Here is a 21,441-nt window from a genome sequence, read left to right on the forward strand (position 1 = left end):
AGACCAAGGTCCCCATAGGCACCTCATCTTGTCGCTGCAAGGTACCAGCAAGCACAGGTGGTACGCTGAGCCATTCATGTGGGACAGAAGAGGAGATGGAGATAATGAGACTGGCTTCAAGTCATCGCCTGCACCCCCCCCCAGTGCATCAGAAATAACAGGAAGAGGACAGCTGACCCTTCTGTCATTGACCTTGGTACCTACCTCTCTAGATCCCACCCTATGCTCTGATGAGCTGGACAAGCCAGCAGCCAAATGAGCTCAAAGGACCTGTATTACACCAGGACCTGGTGCTGCAGAGGAAATGCTCTCAAAAGCAATGTTGGGGAAATATTGCCACTGTTGCATGATTTTGTTGTTGAGAATGATGGAACTGGGTCATCTACTGATGCTCTTATGTCTGAATACTTAGAAGGCTCCGAAACAGGACTGTAAAGACTCATTTACAAAGGAGAGAGAGAGAGAGAGAGAGAGAGAGAGAGAGAGAGAGAGAGAGCAAGAGAGAGCGAGAGAGAGAGCGAGAGAGAGAGAGAGAGAGAGCGCACACTTTCAGTGGATTTTGAACCCATTTGTTAAAAATATAAAAATGCAACACTTGATTAGTTTGCATGAAGACCTGATTGACGTCAGGGAAGATGGAAATTTACAAGCCGAGTCTCAACAGAATCCTCTGCATAATTGGAGGATGGGATTGGAAAATTAGTACCATGATTTAGTTAGCACAGTGAACGTGCTCTTCCCACTGGGATCTGCGAGCCTTGCGAGATGTGTTTTTGTCAGTTATACTGGCTGAGAACCCAGTATCATGAGAAAGGAGGCAAACCATGCTTGTAGCTGGGTCACAAAGGGTTAAAGCCTCCCCTTCCCAAACAAGCCGGCATATTCCATCTTTGTCTCACTAAAAAATATGACTTTAATTATTAATAAATAAAATTCTAACTATGGCTCTTTGCAAATGTATCCTATTAAATTCCTATTTTGGTGAGACTAATAATATATGAGCTATATTAACATAGTAGTACCTGTATATTATATACATGGAAAATTAAGTAAGATAGATGGGAGATACATGCTCTTTTAAAAAAATGATTCATTTATTTTTATTTCATGCATGAGTGTTTGCCTGCAAGTATGCATGTGCACCATGTGTGTGCCTGGTGCCCAAGGAGCCCAGAAGAGGGTATCAGATCCCATGGAGCTGGAGTTACGTACAGGTGTGAGCTGCCGTGACCAAGGAGAATTCTTCAGATAAAAGACTCAAGGGAGCCAAGGATCAGTCTATCCTGGAATCCCTGGTCCCTTTGAGCTGAGCAAATACCAAGTATTCAAAAGTACTGGGGGGAGGAAGACTGCCCTTGGAACTGAGTGTTCCCCCACTAACAGCAATACTACCTGGCACTCTGATCTGCAATAAATTTTTCATAGCATTGTATCTTCATTAAAATTTTATTCTATTAGCATTCTGAATCCAAACCACTAAGTACATAATTGCTAAAACATGTGTTAAGCGCTGACTTACGAAATGCCGGCTTTATCATATTGTTAATTAACAGAAAGTAGGATTAATACATTCACAGATCATTAGAAGCATTCAGTTCAGTTTCAAGGGCAGTCTTCCTCCCCCCAGTTCAGCTCTTCAGGGGTAGGGGTGGCTGTCAGTGGGCAACCCCGAGACTTTAAAGCAAGGGCAGAATTATTCTCTGGGCCTGACCCTTGGCCCTTCTGTGGATCCTGAGGACACTGGGAAGAAAGCTGACACAGTGACTCGGGCCTGTTTTCACTCAAGGAAACGTTTCTGAGACCTGGTTCCAAAGGCCCACATAGAAGGACGGGGGTGGTCGGAAGAGAAAATGAATTTCTTTAAGGAAGGGCGATGAGATGCTATGGACTGGAAGAGCTGGAGTCTCAGATCTGAGAATGTGCTAGAAATCTGGTAGCGCTGTGCACTGGCTGTGTGATTTGGGGCAAGCCATTAACCTCCCTAACCCTGCTTCCCCACCTGTGAAATAGGAATCAAGATGCCGACCTCACAGGGCTGGCGCACGGATTAAATGATAACTCGAGCTCCTGTTATCACGGTGGAGAGAGGCCGCCGGTCCTTTATGAGGATTTGGTACCTAACACTGCTTGGAAGAAGTGGCTGCTAGCTGAGAATGGAAAATACCTCAGCTAGGAGATGTAGCTCAACTGGCAGAGTGCTTGCTTAACAGTACAAAGCCTGTGGTTTGACTCCCCAGCGCCACATACAACTGGGTGTGCACTGGGTATGGTGGCACAAGCCTTTAATCCCAGCATTCCAGAGGAAGAGGAGGGTGGATCTCTGTAAGCGCAGGATCAGCCTGGTCTAACATGACAGTTCATTTCACTCCAGCCTGGGCTATACACAGTGAGATACAAATGCCAAAATAACTCCCATAGCTACCAATCAGTGCTGGCTGTGTTGGTAATGGGCTGGAACCCTGAGGTGACAAAGCCCAGTGTTTTGGACTCACCTTACTGTTGTTTCCTACAGAAACCCGTCACTAGACCCCAAGGCCTCTGCCTACCCTGTCCTGGGAATCACAGGTGTCTGAAACAGACTAAATGTCATCTCTGTTCTAGCCGTCCAAACGGTTTTAACTTGACTCAGTGGTAGTACTTCAGACTCTTCTTCCCTTTTCATAAGAGGCAGGCATCCTGACTGGGCAACGAACAAGGGAGCGATGGAAGCCACGGCTAGAAGTGGAAAAGGGCCACTTCCAGTCCCCATCTGGGGTTCCTGGAAGCTGAGGGCCAAGACAAATACTGAAACTGGGACTTGGTTCAGGGGTCTGGGTGAAGTCCTGGGTCAGAAACAGAAAAGCAGTCTGCCAGGGAAACACTAATAGATTGGTGTTTCCTTCCCTGAGGACAGTAGAGGCAGGGATGGTGACAACAGTGACAGTGAAATGTAAAGGCAATGGTAAACACAGAACTGTAAATACAGACTAGCTTCTGCCAGGTCCAAAGGGAAAAGACAGAGAAGACAGTTGGCTGTAGGCCTTCTGTATATGGGTGTTTTATTTGTTTCTAGTTAAGTCTTATTTTTATTTTGGGTGTGTTTTACCTGTATGTATGTCTGTATACCTGGTGTGTGAAGCACCTTGGAGGACAGTAGAGGGCAGTGTAACTCCTGGCACCAGAGTTACAGATGGTCATGAGCTAGGAATCAAATCTGGGTCCTCTGGAAGAGCAACCAGTGCTCTGACCATTGAGCTATCTCTCTATGTCTGTATGTGTGTTTTTATTTGGGGGTCTGTGACTACCAAAAGTACCTCCCCCTACCCTTGGGCCCATGCTGGGGACTGAACATGCAAGGCATGTGCTCTACAGCTATGCTCCCAGCCGAAGAGTTAACTCCTCATTTGTATGAAAAATTCTAAGGGGCAGAGACCTGGGTTTCATGTTCAGAGGAGGCATTATAGTTTGGGTTTGAAATGGCCGCCAAAGGCTGTGATTTGAGCACTTGGTCCAGAGCTTGTGGTCCTATTGTGATAGCCATGGGGTCTGTAGTGGGTAAAGACCGGGCTGCTTGCTAGGGCTGAACCTCTAAGGTTTACCTGCCCCTAGCTCTAGGTACCTCTGTCATCTTAATTCTGCCCACTGTCATGTGAGCAAGTCTCTCCCACCATATTATACCAAACAAGACTCTCAAAAAATCTTCCCTAGGACCAGGAATCCCTTTGAAGTTGTGAGTCAAAATAAACCTTGCCCGGCTTAGGTGGTTTCCGTCAGGTGTTTGTTTATGGTGAGGAGAGATGCTGATCTAGGAGGGTTAAAGATCTCAGACTCACAAAACGGCAGCCTTTATTTTCTCATCCACAAGATGGACATAGACTCCTCTATGAACATCATACAGTTACAGAAGGTTTACCTGTGCTGGCACACACGAAGTTTGCCACAGTTCCCAGCCCTCTTCATACTCTGCCCCTTTCATCACTCTCAGTAGATCTGTTGCCCTGATACACTGCCTTGAAGAAATTATTTCATCATCTGGCCCAGTGGGAGGAGAGTGAGTCCCAGAAAACAGCTACCTTCCCCCAGGGAGTGGCTTATAGTTCTCAAGACTGGGACAACACCTTCTCTGACTAAATGGGAACTGAGAAGTCTAAAGAAAGGGGAAGAGGGTCTCTGGATTTCTTGATGGCTGGCATGGCACTGACCTCGTCTAGTGGGAGAAGCTGCCAAAGCCTCCAGCAGGCTTTAGGGCACACCTAAGTGTCAGGTGTGACAGCAAGGCCTGATCTTCCACCAGGATCCACGACCTCCTCCCACTAGCTCTTCCACAGGAATCAGTCTGTTCCAGAGTCCTCAGAGCTGTCAGTCAGGGGACAACAGAGCTTTCCCTGACTTGAAGATCATAGCACACAGCTAAGCCATGGTGTGGCCATTCAGCCTGGCCTTAGAGGCCAGTAACTTCAATTTATTTGTGTCTGGGGCCTTAAGGAACCTCAGCTGTCATCCTTCCCTTAGTTTATTACCAAATTTCTAAAATATTACATTCTTTATTATATCCAAATTCACTTTATTGCACTTGACAATACAGATAATCACATACCATATGGTCTAATGTTTTCAAACCAATGCATGTTGACAGCAGTTTTTATTCATGATGCATAATTCCATCCCGAGCGCACAATGAGGCATCTGAGTACCCAGCCTGGTGGTAAGACTTATGCCTAATAACAGATTAACAACGTGCGAGTTTCCCAGACACCGTCCCCTCCCTTGCCATTCTCTACTTACAAAGGGGATGATATACCTGAGCTGAATAGCGGGTTTATGGGAGGAGGGGGAGAAAAAAGGGAAGGGAGGGGAAAGAGGCGGCCACTACCCACCCACCATTCCCAGAGGGTTTCTAATGATTTGTTATTGTTCCATGCTTATGAAACTTGATATTAAAAAGAGGACTTGGTCTGATGCCAAGCAGCCAGGCAACTAAACACAGCAGCCCATGCTGCCGGCCCCTGAAAACGCACAGCACGATATGCCCAAAGCTCTCATTAGGAGTCTATCTTGTTTTGACTCTTGCCTTGCTACAAGCAAATATTCGTTACTCCTCCACCTTGGTGAGACCCTCCCTCTCTCACCCCCTGGGTATCCCTTCTGTTCTCAAATCAGCCCCGAGCTTTCTGGTAAAATGAACACAGTTGAGGATGGCACCTAGTCCCAGCATTTCGGCACCTCTCCTACAGAAAGGCCAGGCTGCCAGAACCAATTCCGAGGCTCCTTTGGTGGAGTCCCGGTGCCGGGAGTGGTTGGAGCGCAGAGAGGATAATGCATCGATGATCCCCCGGCTTTGCAGAGGTGCCCTGAACAAACAATGCCATTTCACGCGTCCCCTAACTAAGCGCTTTCATTTGCTTCAGAGAAGCACTCAAACAACTGTAAACCCATTAGGTCATGTCAAACGTGGTGAGAAAGAGCTTGGGGCTGTCACCAGCAAAGAATCAACTCCAATTTATAGATTTGCAAAGCTTTAATATATAGATATCCGTCCCCCACCCCTGCCGATGAATGAGGAGACCCTGGGTAGGGCTGGAGGTGGTGAGATCACCGGCCCACAGTTCAGTGGCAGACAGATTGGAGTTGTGCAACCATTCTCCCAGATAATGGGTTTTCTGGACAGGGGGAGGGATGCTGCAAGGAAAACCAGGGTTTCGATTTGCCCAACACTTGGCTGTTTTCCCAAAGTCCAGCTAGGCAGCGGGTTGGAAGGCAGAAAAGAAACCAATAGCCCCTCGAGGGCCCAAGGACCTGCTGGGGACAGAAGCCCCTCAGGACCAAGATGAGGCTGCTGCTGAGGATGCAGACTCACTGATGGTGAAGGAGGGCAGAGATCTCTCACCCTATGTCCTGCTGGGATTAAGCTTTAACTCTTTCCCAAGGAAAACCCAACTTTCCTTCTGGGCTCACCCTCAACTCTTAGGCACACGTCTGTCCTATGTGCCTCCAGCAGGCAGGGACTCCTGTATCACAGGATTTGGGAATATTTTTGTTATGTTCTTATCTCTTGCTTGTATGTCACATATCAAGTGTGACAGTAAATACCTGGTAACTAAGTGAGTATCTACTACAGAGATCAGAACTTAAAAGATGTAATTTCATTTTTTTTTTTTAAATCTGCTTGAAACACTGAGACGGCTGGAGCCAGGTTGGGCTTTCCTTTAACACAAGATCTACCTTGACTCCACAAGGTTGCCCTTGGTCCCCCCCCCCAAACTGAGCTCTATTCTCTTCTGCACACTAATTAAGGAAAGGGATGGGAACCCCCTCACCACTCTTCAAGGATGGCTTGCTGAAGAGTTGCCTGTCGGACATTCTTTATGCCTAGGCTCAGTCTTGGTCACCTCACTCACAGCCACCTAGAGTCAAAGCAGCAGTTTCTGGGGACCCCTCCCGGGGTGGTCTCAAGACCTGATGTTGCCAGCTCTTTCTCCTTCCTCTAGTCTGCTCTGGCTTCCTTCAGTCTGCCGTTGGTAACACTATCCTGGTGACCAGTCTGAAGTGGTTTTCTGTGTCACTGTCTTCCTTAACCTGGATTTTCTGGAATGGAGGATGACATTCTGCATGGGGCCTGAGCCATACGTAGTAGCAGACACTAACTGGATGTCGCCTTACACAGCCCCTGGGGCTCTTCTGGCAGATCCATCAAGCACAATGCTCAAAGAAAACGGATTCTGCTGAAGCTCAGGGCATCCTGTAAACATTGTACTCTCAGGCTGCCCAACCTGCAGTGGTTGATCTCTTTGCAGTATAAACACTGGCTGTAACCTGATTATACAAACAATGTTCATTCTGGCCTTAGAAAAGATGAAATGTGTTTATTCCTATAATAAACATTAATTGGGCATCTATGATATAGAAGAAACTTGCCTGAGCTATCAGGTTACGATGGAAAAGATTCAGCCTCTGCCCCCAACGGCTGAAAAACAGCCCCTACGTGATGTGTATGAGCTCCAGGTCTGCTGCCAGCCTGGCTCACCACCATACCCAACTCCTCATCAGAGCAGCCTCCAGCAGGATGACTGGCTTTGGAAGATGATCTCTATTCTGTCTCTTTTCCGTACAAATGGATTTTCTTTTCAAATATCAAGTCAGTTATAAGCAAAGACATCCAGGAACAGAATGTCTTAAGTTTCCATTGCTATGATACAACATTCAAAAGCAACTGGGGGAGGAAGGGGTCTATTTCAGTTTACAGCCCATAGGTCATCATCTAAGAGATCAGGCAGGAACCTGGAGGCAGGAACCTGGAGGCAGGAACCAATGCCACGGAAGGATACTGCTTTTGGTTTGCATTCTTATACACCCCAGAACCAAGAGTCCATCAGTGGCAACACCCACAATGGGCTGGGTCTTCCCACATCTATCAATCTTTAATTTAAAAAAAAAAAAGTATCACAGTCTTACCACCAGGACAGTCTAGGGGGGAGGGGAGTGAGGTATTTTTCTCAATTTCAGTTCCCTCTTCCCAAATGACTTTAGCTTGTGTCAAGTTGACATAAAGCTAGCTAGCAGAGAGCAGGTGTAAAATTAAGAAAAGGAGGCCCAAGGCTGTCTCTGCAGGCTCAGAACGACTTTCCTCAACTTCCACCCTGAGCCTGATCTGGAGGGCAGAGTCTGCTCAGCTGAAGATATGAAGATACAGAAGGGTAAGAGACTCTGGGGACAGAAAGAGGAGGAAGGAAGTCAACTTTGGGACCCTGGGCCTAGCCATATAGAGCCATTTCCTTTCTTTGGAAAGCTGTGTAAGCATCCACATCTCCCTGGGCACAAGCAGCTGGTAAGGGCTGAGTGGTGATTGAAAGCGGAGACCGGGCAAGCGTGGCTGGCAGCTCCAACTCAACGCTAGACAGAGCCAAGTCAAATTCGGTTTTGTTGTTTCTACCAACAAGAAAGAGGATTTCAGCCTTTAGGGCAATGTCACCACAGAAACCACAAATCAGACAAAGCTCTGGGCCTCCCAGTCTAGGTCTCTCCACAAATGTGCTGCAGGGTGCCATGGAAGGGATAGGGTGCCAGGAGACAGCCAGGGCACGAGTCTACTGCTTGGCTCTTTTTTTAAAACAAACAAACAAACAAACAAACAAACAAACCAAACCCAGAATGCAGCATCTCTGTCCCTGAATCCTGGGGACACTAGCTACCTTGAACTATGACCATCACAAGGTTTTTTGTACTTGGTAGAAGACAAAATGAAGGTGGTAGCCCCCTCGATCAGGCAGGAGCCTTGCACTGTCCTAGTGTTACCTGTTACTGGAGTGATACCAGTATTGTGCCCCATATGTAACACATTCTGTCTTTCTTTCCCAGATAACAGCCCTCCATGAGGCAAAGGATGCCTCTTTAGTACGCAGAGCAGAATAGCATTCCTATCCTAGAGTTTGTGTGCAAGTCCATGGCTAGCCTCTTTGCCCAGTGCCCGTCCCTCTGAAGGATGAGGTTCCAAACATCCAGGGATCTGTGCTACAGACTCTTGAGGCCCCGCCCAGCATGGTTTCCTGCAATCAGAAGGTCAGATGGACACGCTTATTTGATTTCATTGGTTCGCAAAGGGACATAACCTAACCCTGATAGCAAAGAGGCTAGCAGCAGCAGAGCATTCAGCAAAGGCTGGGGAGACACCAGGAGTTAAGGGATTACCTTGATCATCCATGTTACCCAGTAAACCAGCAGCATGGCTGGGCTGAGACAGAAGGAGACAGGACAGAGTGAAGCTATCCATGGGGGTGGAGTAGGGGCTGAGGGATGAGAGGAGGGAAGGCTGTCTCCACACAGAAACTCTTTCATGGTCAGTCTTCACTCTCCCACCTAGCCTCTTTCCTTCAGCCTCTACATGATCCTCACACACCACCATGGCTTCTGCAGTAAGTCACACTCCACTTTACTTATTCATGACTGCTAATCCTTCCAGCTTGCCCTCAGGGCAGGGAATGTTATTTCATTTGGACAAACAAGGAGTAGGAACACTCAAGTGAAGCCCACTTGCCCTGAGGCTTCTCTCTATAACTGAGTGGTGGAATTGGGACAAAAGCCCAGTTCTGTGTGTGTCAGCCCATGCTTTCCTCTCCACTAGCCCTTGGAAGGGCAACCAGAAAACTTAGCATCATCCCAGGCCTGCACAATGTGCCACACAGTGGAGGTCAAGTAACCTGAAGGGTTATCCCTGTTGCTAAGTGTCAGGCCTAAGATGTTCAAAGGGTCCAGAGCAGCACTTATCAACCTGTGGGTCAAAATCCATTGGTGTGTGTGTGTGTGTGTGTGTGTGTGTGTGTGTGTGTGTTTTGAATGACCCTTCTGCAGGGGTCTCCTAAGACCATCAGAAAACACAGATATTTACTTTATGATATATATATCAGTAGCAAAACTATAGTTATGAAGTAGCAACAAAAATAATTTTATGGATGGAGGTCACCACAACCTGAAGAACTGTGTCTTAAAGGGCTGTAGCATTAGGAAGGTTGAGATCTACTGATCTAGAGTGTGTGTGCACACGCAAACTCTCTGGTCCTACAATCCTGGGCTGCACCACCTCAAGTGCAACTCACAGATCCTCCACAGGGTCAACACTGTTAAAATCACGGGCTGAGATTTTAGTCTGCATGGTTCACAGCTGAATTCCCTGTTACTAGAACTTGTACTCAATAAAAAAATTGTCAAATGCATGAATGAATCTGAAAAATGGGAATCCCAGTGATATCCTCCCTATGTGTCTTATTAATAACACGATGTAGTAAGTCATCTTGCACAAAGCACCATGCAGCAGAAAGAATCAATACTCAGAAATTGTTGGTTATCAATACCATTATGACTTATTGTCATACCATTATTGCTTCACAAGGTCATCATAAAGAACTGTACATTTGTAAGGTATAAAAGCAAACTAGTACCTTTACACTATCCAGTAAAAAAGGCAGACAAGACAGCCATCTCCAGGAACACAGTGAAGCCCAGTGGAGGTGCCCCAAGATGCTGGCCTCATCTTTCCGTTAGATACACATGTGGATCCTTTCCATTAGATACAAGTGACCAGGATCACTGTGCCCATCTGGGATTCTCAGGCTAAAATGCTAGGCATGTCCTCACTTGCAAGGCAATTCCAGGAAGAATGTCTCTAACCACTGCACTGTCACCCAATGCGTAACAGAGCAACCTCTTGTCATCCTGCCAGGGTAGCGACAAATACAGAGGAACCTGACAACAGAAACCTAAATCAGATTCCTCTAAATCAGGATGGCAAGGGAACAGGTGCTGCCCAAATGTGGCGCCATGGTGATGTGTTGAGATCATCTCTGGGTTCCACAAGCTGGCAGACAGGCTGGAACGGGACGAGAAAGGGTGTTTGTGCTAGAGGCTTCATGTCCCCTCCCTCCAGAGCTAGCCTCCTTAGAGTCAATCAATACTGGCTTAACACCTGAGGCTGAATCAACCATGCCTCAAGGTGACGAAATGAGCAGAGATTAGCCAGGAAGGAAGAACTAATTCCCAGCAGCTTTCTTTAAGGATGTGGGTTACTTAGTTCCTTGGAGCCAGTGCTCTGAGGCTGTGCCCTACAAAACCTAGCTTAGGGTTGGGGAGAGGGAAGCGGGCTCTGCAAATTCCTCTTCTTCTGGAAGCTTCTATGTCAGGTCTTTGCTCTTTCCCAGCTTGCTGATGCCAAACACCATCTTGCTTAAGCAGAATCACCATTTCTGGAGCAGGGTGAGGCTCAAAATAATTCTCACAGTCAGACTTACTGGGACCTAAATAGCTTTGCTGATTAAACCTTTGGATCCTCATCCCAACCTGAGACATTCCTCCTGGGTGGTGCCAAATCCTTCCCTGGTTCCCAGCATGCTCTGGCCTGAGGAGTGGACCTGAGCACACACCTGCTAGGGTCACCTGTCTTTGCCGTACATCTACTCATTGCTTCTGCGGATGAGCTTTTCAGATACGGACGCAGAGAAAAAAGATCATGTGTTCAAATGAAGCACCCCCCTTTAGGGGCTGGAGAATAAGGGTAGCTGTGGGTGGGTCAAGATGACAGGAAAGGATACAAGTGTTTGGAAGGAGAGGGCTTGTGTCCCTCCTGATTTTGAGGGGCTCCACAGTCAGTTGGGGAGTGAGTATGGATTTTCCCATCTGGCATAAGCTACCCACCTGCCCAGCTGGAAGTAGAGAGCAAACGAACTGGCGACTGTCTGGATTTACTCTTGATGTGTCATTATTATAATTACTGTTATTATTCTTCCACAGTCTTTTCAAAACCATTCCCATAGGTTATTTCACTGTCCCTTGACAATCATCCAATGAGGGACTTCAGAAGGGATTATTAGCCCCCGTGTCAAGCCAAAGGGAAACAGAGGAACAGAGTAGGAGCCCCCTGACCTTGACTACAGAGTGAATCAAATGACAAGGACAAGAGGAGTTGTTCCTGGTCACCAGATCTTCAGTATCCAGAGGAGAAAGTGGGTATGTCACCTGCCAGAAGCAGGCCTCCAGGGAGGCTGCTCGGCATCTGGTCCCTCTGCTTAGAAGCCTTGCACTGGTCCCAGTTCAACCACGAGACAACCAAACACAGCTGAGTCAAGGCTCTGCTCTGGCCTTCACTGTGGCATAGCCATTGGACACCTTAAAGCTTGGGTTTTGCCCAAATCTGCAGGAGGTGAATCAGCCGGATGCCCTACTTACTGCTCAGCAAAGCCCTGGGAAGAAGCTGAGTCCACCAACTCTCACACACTAGACTCCAAGATCAGTTCATGAGGGCTCCCTTCTGCTTAGTGACCATCTAACAGGTACAGCTTAGAGACGGACTCATCCCTCTGCTGACCCCCGAAATCGAGACTGCACCCCAGGAAGCATGGACATTCTGAATTCTCCCCTTTGTAATAAGTAGCTTGTTTTTCTGATCAATAGTTTAAATAGGCACTGTAGCCTTCTCATGGAGTGAGCTGTGATAAATTCCCAGGCTCGCAGAAATCTGAGAGTGAGGACCAAAAGAAGGGGGAGAGAGAGGCAGGGAGGGGAGGGCAGAGGCATGACTGGGCCTCTAGAACTATCCTCAGTCACCATGGCTCCCGGCAAAGCTTTGGAAGACTCAAATGATTAAGGTGCAGACTTGAATCTGCCATAACTCCTCCACTAGAGAAGCCTCTTGTCACAGCTTGGAACATTTTTCTGCTTTAAAAAAAAAAAAAATGCACGCTGCTCAAGGTAGTCGCTCTCAGATACATCCTGATGTGTCAAAGACACTAGGGGAGCAAAGATTGCAAAGGACCCCCAGGATCCCCTCGGAGACGGCCTTGATATGTAAGGCTGGGCCTGGGAATTGATATTCTTTAAGAGTCCCCAGGTGATTCTAATTCTAATGTGATTCACAGTGTGTATAAATTTTATAGCTTTCTTCATGCAATATTATGTCATCGCCATTTCACATGTCATTTAAAAACTCTCTGTAAACATCATTTTAATGGATGTGTAATAATCCATCATATGAACGCCCTGTAATTTCCTTTCAGTTTGCTTTTGTAAGTGTTCTCCTGAGCGTGCTTGCTCTCACAGGGCTCTGCTCCTATGCAGACTCAAGGTCTTTATCTAGACAGGTCTGCTTCCCAAGCCTTTGCCTGACTCCTCCAGAGGTTGGCCATCCATGGGCTCACGCAGACACTTAGGGATTAAGAATAGCTGATGTCCGGCTGCTGGTTCACCTCCCTGGACTTATTTCCTGATTGAGGAACCCAGATACTTCTGCTGGGGGTGGGGGTGGGGGTGTCACTGTGGCTCCATTCACCTAGAATGACCTGATGAGGGAAGATGGGCCCTGTAGTAATTTATTCAAGCTCCTTGTTTTGAGATTCTCATACAGTTTCCAGGAAGCTCACTGGTTATGGACAGCTAGCTAATTAAAAGGCCATTTTGAAGCTTATTTTGGATCAGAAACTAGGTCAGGAGTAGCTTCCTTATCCTTCTATACCAGTTCCTTCCTCTTGTGTCTTCTAAGCATCGTGTGTGTGTGTGTGTGTGTGTGTGTGTGTGTGTATGTGTGTAAATGTCCATGTCTCTGTGCATGTGGGTATATGCGCACATATATGTGTGTGCATGTGGAGGTCAGAGGATGCTATCAAGTGTCTTCCCTTAATCACTCTACACCTTATTTTTTGACAGAGCTCACCAATTCAGCCAGGCTGCCTGTCCAGCTAACTCCAGGAATCTGCCTGCCTGTCTCTCCAGTGTTGGCATGTGCAGACACAAGCTGCCACGCTCAGCTTGCTTTAGATGCAGGGGATGGAAACTCAGGCCCCCGTGTTTGAACGGTATTCTACTGACTGAGCCCCCTTTTGCCTCTCTTTTCTAAGTGTCTTAGAAAACCCAGTATCTCTAGAAATTTGGGGGCTTCACAGTGCAAGCTTTTAAGGTGTGTTGTTTTGGAACCTCAAGTTCATTTCTAGAAGTTCAAAACAGGTGGGTCGGGTCTTGCATGCGGAGGGGTCACTGGAGGGATTCTCTTGGCTCTGTTCTCCAGAGAAAGCCCAATTTTCAGATGATCCACCAGCAAAACAACCACCCAAGACTCAGACTGGGCCACAGACGCCCTTTCCACATCTTCTCTCCAGATGTTCTAGGAGGGAGCAAACACCTGGAGAGCAGACACTTCCAACATGCTGCTACTTGTCATCAGGCAACTACCATGCAAGGCCTTGCCATTTCCCATCTGGGAACATCTGGCCAGCCCATGACCAGAAGCACACACTTGCAGTTACCAACATACTTGCTGGCTCAAGCCAAGCTTGAACCTGGCCTTCCCTCCTCTAATCCACTGCCCCAACTCATTCACCCCCCTCAATACAGCCCTGTGGAACTTTACTGCCAAACAGATGTTTTACCTGATCCACAAGCTCCCAGGCACACAGCCAGAAGAAGATGAAAGGAGTCCGAGAGGGGTGTTAAAAGAGGCTGCAGCATGTAACAGTCTTCCGGGGCCTGAAATCACTCCGTGGATTTCCCCCTCAGTGCCTCTTTTTGCTAGCCAGGCCCAGGTGTGCTCATTTCTACCTTGTGACCCTTTTCTCTCACCAATAAACACCATCACAGCTCTCTGGCATGCCAGAGGTTCGCCTTGGTGTAAAGCTTGCCATTGCCACTCTGCAGGCCCCTACAAGTCTACTGCAGGCACCTTCCTCCTCTCGGAAGAAGAGAGATCGGTGGCTGCAGTTAGGTGTCAACTGTTAGGAGCTGGGCCATGAAAAGCCACTAAGAAAGCTCTGGAGTCGGAGTGATGCAGTTATTCCCTACTGCGAGGGTGTGTGGGGCGGGGATGGGGTCCTGCCTTCTGTAGACTTCACATCTCCAGTCACTAGAAGCATAGCAGAGAGAGAGATCTGGGGGCTGGAAAGGGTTAGCCACTGGATGATACAGGGGCAAACATCTGGGGGGGGGCCGGGAGGGATCTTCCTCAGATCCCAATTTTGGGTCATTGTTTCACACCCACAGATCGTTCCAACACACATTTACACAACGGCTTTAGCACACTTAGCTTTTCATTCTGCTTTCCCTCTGGACTCCCAGGCAGCTAGCTCTAAAGTCGGAAGGCCATATCCTCACCCCCTTCCCAGAGACTGCTGGGCTCCTGCTACATCCTTGCCTCTAGGTTCCACCCATAACTGACCTTTCAGCTTGTCTGCCAGGTGCAGACATGATAACAGAAAATAGTTTCTGGAGGTAAGCTGAGGTCCCAACCACAGAGACACCACTCAGGGGAAGTTACTGACTCTGGATATGCACACTGTCTTCAGCCATAAAACAGGGCACTGATATACCCCTGTGGGGTTACTGCAGGAATTCAGGAAGGGTATTTAATAAAATGTGATGTCTTCATCAAGGTGCCCCAGGGACTTCTAGATCCTCCTTCCCCTGTCCCATGACTTGTTCCTACTAGACAGACAAGCTGCGGAAGGACAAATTCATCCTGTCCTTCTTTGGGGGACACGTAAGCAGATCATCTCTCAGGCAACAGCTTCATCCATTAGGAAGATACCCAACCTCCCAGTGGCTCAGCCAGTCTCAGAAGGAGCCCTGCCATTCTGTCACCACTGGGCATAGCCCTGTTTCATGAGGCAAACAAGCCTTGCTCAAGAGAGCGGACTGGCGGTCGCTAGTTAACTGCCTGTTAAGGCAGCTGCACTTTACAGTAACCCAGCATGGACAATATTATGAATGACACTCGCAAGCTGCCAGCCTGGGGACTCATTACAGTCAAGGTACAACATGGCGGCCTGCCAAGCCCCCGGCTTTCACACTCGCTATGCCAGAACATCCACACACAATTTAATTGCATTATAATTTCAAAAGTGCTTTTCAAACTGGAAAAAGGCATTCACTGATTAACCATCGAAGAGCAAAATTGTTTATGAAATTGAATACAAAAAGCTACAGAAATGTAATTGGGTCGTTCTAGCACCTAATTTTCAAGCCATTTTCCCCACTTATTTAATCACGAGATACAAAAGGAGCGACTGAATTGACTTCATACTAATTAGATTACTCCCTGCGATACTCTGGGCTTATATTCCAACTGGTTGATAGCAATGTTTTAACCGGGAACGAAAATGTCGCAGCAGCTTGACTGCGGGACAGAATGTCTGGAACAGACCCTTCCCTGCACTGACGAGAATGAGCATTTGTCCCCTACACCTCCCTGTGCCATGCGAGTGTCCTCAGAGAGACATCACCCTCCTGGGTATCGATCAGAACAGTCCTCGGGTCCTTCTCTGCGCACCCTGGAAGGATGGGTCTGAGCATGCCTCTTCTATTAAACACTGTCGCCTCCTCGGCAGGAGCGGCTGCTGCGCAGACGGGAAGAGAAAGCCGCACTCCTAATTGGCTCTACGAGGCCCTTGGTGTGCTTCCGAACACTTTTTCTTTCATTGTTTCATACAACAGCTGCTGGCTATGACCAGATCGGTGGCAGCCTCACCAGCAAGCCTGGCTCTGCTGAGTTCTCATCTCATTTCGGCCCTGAGCTGCATGAGCTAAGCCGAATTCTTATCCCCCTCAGCGCTGGAGCAAATAAAATCATTTTCAAAGCCAAGCTGCGCTACGTCCTGTGTCCTCAAATGATATTTCAGCCTGGGCCTAGGAAGACACAGTAGATACCTGGCCACAGTGCCTGTAGTCACCTATATCCAACTCAGGGCACAAAGGGACTGTGTTATACCCACCTGGAGACATTTTTCTTTTGATAGGTGGTTCAGACTTTTCACAGCTTTTCCTTCTTCTTCTCCTTTTTTTTTTTTGTGGCTCATTTTAAATTTTATTAGGAGAAACATAATTGATTATATAATCAAATGTAAAATGTACATTATCAAGATATCTCAGCACTTCACAGGCCATTAATCAAGATATCTGGGGCTGTGCCAAGAGGAATTAACTTACACGGAGCCTCAAGTACGCCTTACACTGCTGTGTTTGTTTCCAGTGTCTAAGTGGGTCTTGGTCCTGAGACTAGAGCTCATCCTTCAAGGACTAAAGACGCAGCTTCAGTCTCAAGGTCCTCTGTGCCACTTCTCAATTTCTCCAGGCCAGAGAAAACCCAAAAGGCCGTTCTACCTTGAACCCTATCTGTGAAGCTCCATCTTCACACTGCCCTGAAGTTCTTGAGTCTGTGAGGATACCTTTAGGGATCTGCCCAAGTATCTCGGCAAGAAACACAGGCAGCTGAAAGGAGGAATGGGGGGGGGGGGTTTGTTGCTTCCATTGGCTCATCATAAATTGCTACTCTCCCTGGGAAAGTAAACAGATGTTATTTTGGAGGCAACAGGGGTATCTCATGACTACAGCCAATTTTCACCAAACCCAGGGAGTCTGGGAAAGAGGAGAATAGCAAGAAGGGGACATCTGTGTGAAATGCCACCCCCTCTCCTGCTTCAGGGGACTAGGCAGATACAGTGTTCACTGCTCTGCAAAGCAGCTCAAGAGGAATCCCACTTGCCCACTCCCAGAGCCAGGCTGCGGGGAGGGGTCTAAAATAAAAGTGTGTCCCTGACTTTGGGGAGATCCTGTCCTTAGCAGGAGAGGAAGAAATAGTCCCAACTCAAATCCAGCAATGATGAGGTGGATGGGACAAAGGAAGGAGGATGATCCAAACAGGAACAGAGGGGCTTCAGGCAGGTGTCACCTGCCCACTGGTCCATCCAAGTAGAGAATGGGAAAGGAAGACTCCAGGCACCAGAGAAGTGGAAAACACAGGCTGGGAGGAAAGAGAGGGCAGTATAAAGTTGAGAAGCCTCTAGAAGCAATGATGTCCAGAGGTAAGACAGGTGACATGACATGGCCCAAGAGGCTGGGCTGGGACAGTGGTGCCACTGGGAAGAAGGCCCGGAAGAGAACTACAAGACGTCTTTAATGTCCTACTAATCCTACAGAGAATTGGAAAGCCCATCACGATCCCTTCCCTTTCAGAAGCACCCATACCACGTGGGTGTACACAATGGACCAAACGGAAACTCCTAGGATGTAAAGCAGGGTGGCAAAGTCCAATGTCAGGTGCCCTGGCTCAGGCCATCATGGACACACACTTGTGCAGTCTTTGCCAAGAACCACTTCTTGAGTCTGAAGGCCCTCACCTATCAGAGAGCAATTCTGTGAGGATTAAATAAGGCTCACATTAAATGTGCATAAGGCACTTCAGACAGCACCTGGCACCGTGGGGTTCTCCCATCGACACTTGTTGTTAATGAAATCGCTGAGACAAGACATACACACAAAGAGGTAACTAACGACCCACGGCATCATGACTGGCACCAAGGGGCATCTGTTCGGGGGAAAACAAGGCTGCACGTGAGTGCAGACAAGACAATGAGCAGGGTTCATGGTGGTACACACAGTGCCTAGGAGGGGCCTGCAGCATACCCTGAATTAATAAGCATCTTCAGCATCAGTCACACACCGAGACTCCCACTCTCCACATAAGGACCACACTGAGACCAAATACCACTCCTTGGCAGATACCCAAACCACGTTCCACCCTGCCACAAAGACACTTGCTCAACTATGTTCATGGCAGCCTTTATTAGTCATAGGCAGAAATGGAAAACAACCTAGACGTCCTTCAATGAAGGAATGGATATAGAAAATGTGGTACACATTTACACAATGGAGTATTACTCAGCTGTTAAAGACAATAGCATCATGAAATTTCAAGGCAAATGGATGGAACTAAGAAAAAAAGTCTTCCTGAGTGAGGTAACCCAGACCCAGAAAGACAAATATGGAATGTACTCGTTATTAGCTGTTAAGTAAAGGATACCCATGTCAAAATCTACAGACCCAGAGAGGCTAAGTACCAGGGAGGGCTAAAGAGGGGACATATAGATCCCCCTAGGAAGGGGAAATAGAATGCATATTGCAGGTGGACTGGGAGTGGGTGGGGATGGGAAAGGAGGGATCAGGTCACAAGAGGATGAAGGGAGAGAGTACTGGTAGAGCCAAATGGTTTCTCAGTAACAGAGTATGCACCGGTAAGAGCATCATCTTCCAAATCCCCTGGGACTCACCACAAATTCTATGCACCTATGAAGTGAGTTAAGCTGAACAGAGGGATATATATACACCTGGGGCTTCTGTTCTTGCCATCTTCCTGACCTTCAGTGCTTACTGGGGGTTTCCCATGGAGACCCAACAACCCTACATCTATCTTCCCTACTGGGAGAACCCACACATCCAGAAATGCCCTAGCTGAAGGAAAAGAATCTGAAATCACAAAAGCAAGGGACCTCAAGACAAGGCCACCACCATAGCAATTAGTAGTAGGAATCAGGAGATGCCTAGTCCCACCCAAGGTGACTCTCTGTGCTGTCCTAGGCCACTGCCCATAAAAATGTTAGCTCCCGGGCAGTTATAATTATTTTTACACTTAAACCCAGCCATCTGTGCTCTCCTGTGGCAAAAGATCCACAAACAAGGGCCATGCCCCTTGCACAGGTGGAAAGGACCAGCAGTGGGGCCATGAAGCCTATGTGTCCTGAGACAACAGTGAAGCTGTACAGAGAGTCACTGGAGGAGGGGCTGCTCAGGAAGAATGTCCTGTTTGCCACTGTGTTCAGGAAATGTGACACGCATCAGAGGAGACACCAGGCCCCTTCTGGCTTAGGTGGGCTGTTCAGTGAAGCATGTAACAGGCCAGACAATGAGATCTTTGCCGAATTCCTTAACGACTGCATCCTCTGGAAGGGCATCAGGAGGATAGAAGACACTGGCCTGCATTCAGGGAGCAGTGCTCATTTGCACACAAAGTGGGCATGGTGTGTATGTACACACACACACACACACACACACACACACTCAGGTGAGAGAGATAAAGAGACAGAGAGATAAAGGGAGGGAAGAGAAAAACAGACTGTAATTACCAGTAGCTATTACAGCTATATTAAAACTGGGAAGCTCACAGTCCACACCAGGAAGGAGAGGTGTTCATTTGGTCTGACTGAGTTTTGGCCTAGCACGCTGTATGTGGAATGGGAGAGAAGCAGGTTTTGAGTTTCTGCACCAAACTGAACTCACTTCTCAGCTCCATGCTGGCTTTTTTGGGAACCTTGGGCAAGCGCCCTATCTATTCATATTCTTTCTTTCTCTCTGTCTCTATGCCTCTCTCCCTCCCTCTTTTCCTCCCAAATTGTAAAAAGGGACTGTCCCTGCCTGCTGCTAGAAGATGTCAGGAGACTGCTGGAGTAGAACCATAGTCAACCATTTTCATCCAGCTGTGGATCCCATATGCAACAGTACTTACTGACTTCCCAGTCAGATGAGCTCAGTGGTGTAATAGTGGCCAGTCTGTTATGGGGGTAGCCAACCATTTCCTGATTGGATCTGGTGCCTGCTCCAAAGGTACTGTAAACCTGGTCATAGGTACTGTAAACTGTTATTTTGCTAAATGGTACATCATGGTCTGTCAAGTTGCCTTCTAACTATGTTTATGTCCACAGATTAATGCTCCTGTCAGCTTTGTTAGGAGAAGCTTCTCGCAGTGATCAGCAGTGTCTTCAGAGATTCAGAACAGGTCAAAGTACAGAGAATAAATGACTGTTAATGGCCTAGCCAGAAGTTGGACATCTACAACTCTCACTAAGGTTTGGAGAACACCAGAGAAGAAAGGGAAGAAAGAAGGTAAGAGCTGGAGGAAGTGAGGAAATGGTATGGAATGCTGACATCCAGGAATGCCAGGGATTTTGGACTTAAGGTATCTGCACAAGGTCTGCAAAAGACTGTGCCTGCCAATCAACACCTGTCTTAGAAGAGAGGCCACTCAGGAGGCTGCATCCAATCCTAAGGATTCATCAGTAGGTGATGGGAGAGGGAAAGACATTTTTCTTTAGTAGTGTAGCTACTGGTAAGGTACACATGCTCCTGTAAATCATATAATGAAATACACACACACACACACACACACACACACACACGAGAGGGGTTAGTAGCCAGAAGAGGAAGGGGAATAGCTGGCGTGGGTGGAGCATAAATGAGGGTAAGCAAGAGATGACTATGATCAAAATACATTATATACATACACACACACACACACACACACACATATATATATTATATATATATATATATATATATAAACATAGTTTGTATAAGATGCTAATAAAACATTAAAAACAGGGGGCTCGCCCTCACAGGTTTTGGGAGACAGGCCCAATTGAGTGTATGGCCCGCCAAGGATACTGCTAGAGAGAGGGAGAACCTTCCCTTTCCTAGAAGCACAGGAGGAATAGTTACATCATTACACAGCAAAAGCCTGTGTAATGAATCTGCATATTCTGGTATGAATCTACATATAATTCATAAACAAGGCTTATTTATCCATCATGCAGGCTGAGGGTCTGACCTGTGACTTCCAACCAGCTCCAGTGTTAGCAGAGACTCGTTGCTTAGATGGCGGTGAAACAAGAACACAAGTATCCTCCCCAGTAGAAGCTTTATAAAAGATGCCTCCCCTTTACTCTCCAGAGAGCTGGCCAACATGTGCAGCAGGGGAGCACCCCATTGGCAAGCTAGCTCAACGTCACCCAATACGACAGCACTGCTCTAAGAAGGCCCTGCCACGCAGCTCTGTATGCCCATAGTCAGAGAGAGCCGGCTTCCAAACCAGGAATCATTTCCCAACGATCTGGGATGTCCAGTTCCTGACGTACAGCGTTGCTTTCTGAATGTAAAGGTGGATGGACTGGCAGATAGACGGATGGGTGAGTGGGTGGATGGACTGACAGATGAATGGAGTTATGGATGACAATGGCAGCTCCTATCACCAGGCATGCCTACCCATCAGGCTCTTTATGTATGTTCTCATTTAATCTTGAACAGCTATCATCTGAACAAGTATTCTTATCCCCATTTCACAGATAAGGACACCAAGACTCAGAGAGGCCACACACAGAGCTAGAGAGA

General features: G+C 47.5%; 1 protein-coding gene across 3 annotated transcripts in view; it reads right to left on the reverse strand.

Moving 5' to 3' along the window:
- The window catches only part of Msi2 (musashi RNA binding protein 2), a 368,246-nt gene that overhangs the window by 81,511 nt on the left and 265,294 nt on the right, over positions 1-21,441 (reverse strand). The gene's annotated exons all lie outside the window — the stretch shown is intronic.

Source organism: Grammomys surdaster, unplaced genomic scaffold (assembly GCF_004785775.1).
Source record: "Grammomys surdaster isolate TR1022 unplaced genomic scaffold, NIH_TR_1.0 213, whole genome shotgun sequence".
NCBI classification, from domain to species: domain Eukaryota; kingdom Metazoa; phylum Chordata; class Mammalia; order Rodentia; family Muridae; genus Grammomys; species Grammomys surdaster.